The sequence below is a fragment of the Oncorhynchus nerka genome, linkage group LG6, assembly GCF_034236695.1.
Source record: "Oncorhynchus nerka isolate Pitt River linkage group LG6, Oner_Uvic_2.0, whole genome shotgun sequence".
In the NCBI taxonomy this organism is placed as follows: Eukaryota; Metazoa; Chordata; class Actinopteri; order Salmoniformes; family Salmonidae; genus Oncorhynchus; species Oncorhynchus nerka.
Window position 1 is genome coordinate 83,016,436 of NC_088401.1, and position 8,140 is coordinate 83,024,575.

Consider the following 8,140-nt stretch of genomic DNA (forward strand, 5'->3'; position numbering starts at 1 on the left):
CTTAGGTTGAAACGGGGTGGTACTACCTGAACTTAGGTTGAAACGGGGTGGTACTACCTGAACTTAGGTTGAAACGGGGTGGTACTACCTGAACTTAGGTTGAAACGGGGTGGTACTACCTGAACTTAGGTTGAAACGGGGTGGTACTACCTGAGCTTAGGTTGAAACGGGTTGGTACTACCTGAGCTTAGGTTGAAACGGGGTGGTACTACCTGAACTTAGGTTGAAACGGGGTGGTACTACCTGAACTTAGGTTGAAACGGGGTGGTACTACCTGAGCTTAGGTTGAAACGGGTTGGTACTACCTGAGCTTAGGTTGAAACGGGGTGGTACTACCTGAACTTAGGTTGAAACGGGGTGGTACTACCTGAACTTAGGTTGAAACGGGGTGGTACTACCTGAACTTAGGTTGAAACGGGGTGGTACTACCTGAACTTAGGTTGAAACGGGGTGGTACTACCTGAACTTAGGTTGAAACGGGGTGGTACTACCTGAACTTAGGTTGAAACGTGGTGGTACTACCTGAACTTAGTTTGAAATGGGGTGGTACTACCTGAACTTAGGTGGAAACGGGGTGGTACTACCTGAACTTAGGTTGAAACAGGGTGGTACTACTTGAACTTAGGTTGAAACAGGGTGGTACTACCTGAACTTCGGTTTAGTGTGGCTACAGTGTGCTCTAATGAATACACCCCCAGCAAATGGTCCTGAAGATTTCCTCACTAACAAGGACAAGGTCTTCCAGCAGGTGGCCAGATACTGTGTTCATTAGTATTCATGATGTGGAGGAGGATGCAACGTAACCTCTCAGGGTGTATCGGTCGTATCGTATTTGGTACCCCCACCCTGTGACCCACATGGGCTGAGAATATCCTGCTACAGCTGGCAACAACCCTCTGAGCATAAGGCCCTCCAGCTGGACAAACCCTTCCCAAAATGTCATCTTAGTCCCTACATAGTGCACTACTTTTTGCCCAGGGTCTATGGGAATAGGACACCATTTGGGTCTCTCTCTCTCACACACACACACACACACACCCCCCACACACACACACACACACACACACACACACACACACACACACACACACACACACACACACACACACACCCCACACCCCCCCCACACACACACACACACACAGGAATGCAGTCAAGCAAACACAAACACAAACACGTTGGAGGCAATCAAGACTCTCATTAAGACTGTTTGAATCTATTAGCATTCACATCCTGGCGTGGGAAGAAGTGTAAAAGGCTTCATTATCATGGGGCGAAATCACAAAGGTTTAGTCATCACCATCAACACAACAAAAACAGATTACTTATTTTAGGGAGCATTTGCAGGGTCACAAAAAAAAATGCTAATGCTCTGATTTCAAACACTGTGAAACAAATGTCTGTCAAAGCCTTCATGTTTCAGTGGCTTCAGGCCCCGGGGTGGTTTTCAGTGTCAGCTGTAATGTCATTCCAATGAGTCCCCCTGTAGTATACTGTTTCTGCAGTGGGGTGGTCTGGGAGAGGGGGTGGGGGATTGGCAGTGAGTTGTTACCCACTCACTTGAACAAGGGCAGAGGAGTCAGAGCTATGACAATGTCCCAAAATACACCTTATTCCCCATATAGTGCACTACTATTTCCCATAGCCCTATGGGGTTAGTAGTGCACTTGATAGGACATAGGCTGCCATTTAGGGCGTATGATTGAGCCCAGTCCTTTAATGGGTCATCCTCATCCAACAGCTAAAAATATCACATTACAGTGGAGGAAGTTCAGGCATTTAGAATGAAATGTGAAGTGGAGCGTTATCGTGAAGTGACGACATGACGTGCCCATGTACCTTCAAAATGATTCGGCAATAATAATTTATTGAAAAATACTGTTTCCATCATGTCGCAATAAAGAAGGCTCGACCAAAAGAAAAATCCACCCTTGTCGAACAGATAAAAATGCTACCTATATCTGACGTTTCCATTACACATATCGCAAGATTTTTTTTGTTGCGACATCGCTTTGTAAAAAATAAAAAAAAACCTTGGTTAATGGAAACCTGCGCTTGTGTGTTTAGGAGAAGGAAGTTCAGTCAGTCACTGTGTGTGGTGAGATTTTGTTTTACATCATAACTTAATATGTTTATTGGAGGTAGGTAGATTAGAGAGAGCTCGTTTATGTCCCAAATGGAAAGCTGTGGGTGATGACGCATAAACAATAATTTTGCGGTTAAATGACATTTTACTGATTTAAAAATACAATTTAATGATCTTTTTCAATTCTACTGATGGTTTTGTCACAAACACGGTTGTGTTATTTAGAAAACGTGCCCACTCTGGGATTTCTATGTGCGCTCTAACCAACAGCTCGCAGACACAGTGCGGGTTAACTACCTGCATTATGGCATTATGACATTATTATGGGTAAGAGCTATATGTGTTTTATTTGTCAAATGGCAGCCAAGCGTCATCATGTCACCATAATTTTTTTTTTTTGATGAGCATCAGGCTCATAGTGTGCACATTCACCACCCTGTGAAGTTCATCATCATTTATTTAATCTGTAGCCTAATAAACTGCATGGTTTCCCGATTCATATTGGGAGGACCACATAACGCATCATTGCGTTTGTGTGACTCCAAGTTTACTTCAATATGATGTTTATTATATAAATATTTGGAGGTAAAGGCGTTTCCAACGCAATTTTGTCGCACAATTCATTTTATCTACACAAAAATATGTGAAAAAAGATGAACAAATTGACTGTCGGCAGTTATCAAATTGTACTGGCATATCCTGTTTCCATTAGCCACGTCGTGACGTTTTTCATGCATCAGATAATTCATCCACATGAAATGGTTGGATGGAAACATAGAGGCCGTGTTAAGACAGACAGACCATTTATGATCTTTTTTCCTCACGTTGGTCTTTTGACCAATCACATCACATCTTTTCACACCAGATTTTTATCAGAGCTGATCTGATTAGTCAAAATACCAATTAGTGAAAAAAGTATATCAGAATTGGGCGGGCTGTCTAAATGCATCCAAAGTGCTTCTTATTGGATTGCTAGGCACATCACCATCAGACCCTTTGCATTCATTGGGCTATCAGAGGGAAACTGACATCCTTCACATTGTATTTTGGTATGTGTTATTTTATTAGGATCCCCATTAGCTGTTGCAAAAGCAGAAGCTACTCTTCCACATGAAACATGAAACATAATACAGAATCATGCGTGTAATATAGATAGATGCTGTTCACTTGAAACCTATAGGGAGGCTTTGCACTAATGAGCTTTGTGTTTACATGATTTTCAATTACGATGTATAATATTTAATTTCACAGAAATATCTACTCTCTAAACTTGTAAAAAAAAAGTACTAAACAGATCAGTGTTTAATCAATGCATTTTGAATAATGTCTGTGGTCATATAGCATACTGTTTGTGTTCAGAATGCATACTGTTTGTGTTCAGAATGCATACTGTTTGTGTTCAGAATGCATACTGTTTGTGTTCAGAATGCATACTGTTTGTGTTCAGAATGCATACTGTTTGTGTTCAGAATGCATACTGTTTGTGTTCAGAATGCATACTGTTTGTGTTCAGAATGCATACTGTCTGTGTTCAGAATGCATACTGTTTGTGTTCATATAGAATACTGTTTGTGTTCAGAATGCATACTGTTTGTGTTCATATAGAATACTGTTTGTGTTCAGAATGCATACTGTTTGTGTTCAGAATGCATACTGTCTGTGTTCAGAATGCATACTGTCTGTGTTCAGAATGCATACTGTCTGTGTTCAGAATGCATACTGTCTGTGTTCAGAATGCATACTGTCTGTGTTCAGAATGCATACTGTCTGTGTTCAGAATGCATACTGTCTGTGTTCAGAATGCATACTGTTTGTGTTCAGAATGCATACTGTCTGTGTTCAGAATGCATACTGTTTGTGTTCAGAATGCATACTGTTTGTGTTCAGAATGCATACTGTTTGTGTTCAGAATGCATACTGTCTGTGTTCAGAATGCATACTGTTTGTGTTCAGAATGCATACTGTTTGTGTTCAGAATGCATACTGTTTGTGTTCAGAATGCATACTGTCTGTGTTCAGAATGCATACTGTCTGTGTTCAGAATGCATACTGTCTGTGTTCAGAATGCATACTGTCTGTGTTCAGAATGCATACTGTCTGTGGTCATATAGCATACTGTTTGTGTTCAGAATGCATACTGTTTGTGTTCAGAATGCATACTGTTTGTGTTCAGAATGCATACTGTTTGTGTTCAGAATGCATACTGTTTGTGTTCATATAGCATACTGTTTGTGTTCAGAATGCATACTGTCTGTGTTCAGAATGCATACTGTTTGTGTTCAGAATGCATACTGTTTGTGTTCAGAATGCATACTGTTTGTGTTCAGAATGCATACTGTTTGTGTTCAGAATGCATACTGTCTGTGTTCATATAGCATACTGTCTGTGTTCAGAATGCATACTGTTTGTGTTCAGAATGCATACTGTCTGTGTTCAGAATGCATACTGTCTGTGTTCAGAATGCATACTGTCTGTGTTCAGAATGCATACTGTCTGTGTTCAGAATGCATACTGTCTGTGGTCATATAGCATACTGTTTGTGTTCATATAGCATACTGTTTGTGTTCAGAATGCATACTGTTTGTGTTCAGAATGCATACTGTCTGTGTTCAGAATGCATACTGTCTGTGTTCATATAGCATACTGTCTGTGTTCAGAATGCATACTGTCTGTGTTCATATAGAATACTGTCTGTGTTCCGAATGCATACTGTCTGTGTTCAGAATACATACTGTCTGTGTTCAAATAGCATACTGTCTGTGTTCAGAATGCATACTCTCTGTGTTCATATAGAATACTGTCTGTGTTCAGAATGCATACTGTCTGTGTTCAGAATGCATACTGTCTGTGTTCAGAATGCATACTGTCTGTGTTCATATAGCATACTGTCTGTGTTCAGAATGCATACTGTCTGTGTTCAGAATGCATACTGTCTGTGTTCATATAGCATATTGTCTGTGTTCATATAGCATACCCTCTGTGTTCAGTATACATTCTGATCTTCATTTCTAGAGTTTCATTCTCTCTAGGGTCTCCCTCTCTAGGGTCTCCCTCCCTAGGGTCCCTCTCTCTAGGGTCTTCCTCTCTAGGGTGTCCCTCTCTAGGTTCCCTCTGTAGGATCCTCTCTCAAGTGTCCCCCTCGTTAGGGTCTCCCTCTCTAGGTTCCCTTTTTCTTGGGTCTCCCTCTCTAGGGTCTCTCACTCTACGGTCTCCCTCTCTAGGTTCCCTCTCTTGGGTCTCCATCTCTAGGGTCTCCCTCTCTAGGGTTTCCCTCTCCAGGTTCCCTTTCTCCAGGGTCTACCTCTTTAGGGTCTCTCTCTCTAGGTTTCCCCTCTCTAGGGTCTCCCAATCTCCGATCTCCCTCTCTTGGGTCTCCCTCTCTAGGTTCCCTATCTCTAGGGTCTCCCTCTCTAGGGTCCCCCTCTCTAGGTTCCCTCTCTCTAGGTTCCCTCTCTTGGGTCTCCCTCTCCAGGGTCTCCCACTTTATGGTCTCCCTCTCTAGGGTTTCCCTCTGTAGTGTCTCCCTCTCAAGGGTCCCCCTCTCTAGATTCCCTCTCTCTAGGTTCTCCCTCTCTAGGTTCTCCCTCTCTATGGTCTCCCTCTCTAGATTCCCTCTCTCTAGGTTCTCCCTCTCTATGGTCTCCCTCTCTAGATTCCCTCTCTCTAGGTTCTCCCTCTCTATGGTCTCCCTCTCTAGATTCCCTCTCTCTAGGTTCTCCCTCTCTATGGTCTCCCTCTCTAGATTCCCTCTCTCTAGGTTCTCCCTCTCCATGGTCTCCCTCTCTAGATTCCCTCTCTCTAGGTTCTCCCTCTCTATGGTCTATAAGTCAGAAAACACTATGTCTTACATTCCATACACATCTGTAGGTCTACAGTATATTGGGCTCCTTGACTGATGAATTCATTAATACATTTCTGCACCTGGTGAACCACACACAGCCAATCAACCAACTGTCATCTGACACAATTAACAGCTGTGTGTGTGTGGTGTGTGTTTGTGAGCTTGTCATCTAACACAATTAACAGCTCAGTCAACTGCAGGTGGATGTAAGTATCGAGGCCCTAAGCAGAAACATGGCTGAAACATGACAGGAACGTGGCAGGAACATGAGAGGAACATGACAGGAACATGACAGGAACATGGCAGGAACATGACAGGAACGTGGCAGGAACGTGACAGGAACGTGACAGGAACGTGACAGGAACGTGACAGGAACGTGACAGGAACGTGACAGGAACGTGGCAGGAACGTGACAGGAACGTGGCAGGAACGTGACAGGAACATGACAGGAACGTGGCAGGAACGTGACAGGAACGTGGCAGGAACGTGGCAGGAACATGACAGGAACGTGGCAGGAACGTGGCAGGAACGTGGCAGGAACATGGCAGGAACACGGCAGGAACACGGCAGGATCATGGCAGGAACATGACAGGAACATGACAGGAACATGAGAGGAACATGACAGGAACATGAGAGGAACATGACAGGAACATGACAGGAACGTGGCAGGAACATGACAGGAACATGATGTGCGTACGCATGGGGGAGGAATTATTTTTTTGGAGCATCGGGGCACATTGTGGTCACATGATATTCTCACTGGTCCCACTCCCATTCACAAGGAGGCTAGAGCAAAGTGTATTCTAATTGTTGTCATTTCATTTCGTGAAAGCAACGATGAGTCACATTACCTCGCTAGTCATCATGTTTTGGTCACATGATAACAACAAAGTTCATGTCTAGCTAGTTGGCTACAGCATTTGGCTACCATTTCACAACAGCCTGGAGTCACTATAGACCAAAAAGCAGGAAGTAGGGGTGCTGAGGGTACTGCAGCACCCCCTAATAAATCAGAATGAAAAAATATATAAGTATATAGATATACACTACTGTTCAATAGTTTAGGATTACTTAGAAATGTCCTTGTTTTTGAAAGAAAAGCACAAAAAGCACGCTCCAGATACTCAACTAGTCTAAAGAAGGCCAGTTTTATTGCTTATTTAATCAGAGCTACAGTTTTCAGCTGTGCTAACATAATTGCAAAAGGGTTTTCTAATGATCAATTAGCCTTTTATAATGATAAACTTGGATTAGCTGACACAACGTGCCATTGGAACACAGGAGTGATGGTTGCTGATAAGGGGCCTCTGTAGCCTATTTAGATATTCCATTAAAAAACAGTAGTGTATATATATATATATATATATATATTTAAAAAAAATAAAAAAAATTAGTGCACTGTGCCTTTATTACTCCTGTATGAGCGGACCAACATTGTCGTTAGCAGCGCTGGGAGAAAAAAATCTCTCAGCTTCTTGTCATTTTTGCTAGATATCTGACCTTCCAGAATCACAACAGCACACGGACCTTTGCCCCCTTGAAGCGTGTGCATCATTTTCGTGATGTTGTCAGCTAATCCGTCTATACTACCCAAAATAGCGTTTTGGGTGGATTCTTGATGTTTGGTTTACTGTTTGAACAGTTGCTGAGATTACATTTGGTTATCAATGAAAAATAGACCGCTTTGATAAATAGCCTATATAGCCTATAGATCAAATCAAGGAACGAAGTGACAACACTGCCCCCACGGATGCGGAAGGAACGCCGAAGGAGCCGTTCCTTTTTGTGGCGAAAGACGACATTGAAACACTGCTACTGTACCTTCCATCTCCGTTGTGTGCGAATGTACCTTTAGGCCACTGAATTTTAGGAATATGATCTTACAAATGGTAATAATGACAATTTTTTATTTTTTTTATTTTTAAATGAGTAGCATTTATGTAAGATGTTTTTAAAAGTCAATTATAGCAAGCCTAATCCAATCATAAAGCGAAGAGAGAAATAATTGTCTCCTCAAGGGCTTTTTGCTAGTTAACAATAGAATGAATACAACAACCTACGGACATAATTTATTGTTTGACATTTTTTTAAATACTTTTTTATGATTATACACAGATACTTGAGCTGTGGAACAGATCATTGAGCTGTGTAAACAGAAAGCAATAGTCCAACTCTTGACAATTAAAAAAAAAAAGAGGTCAAAGAGATTTTTG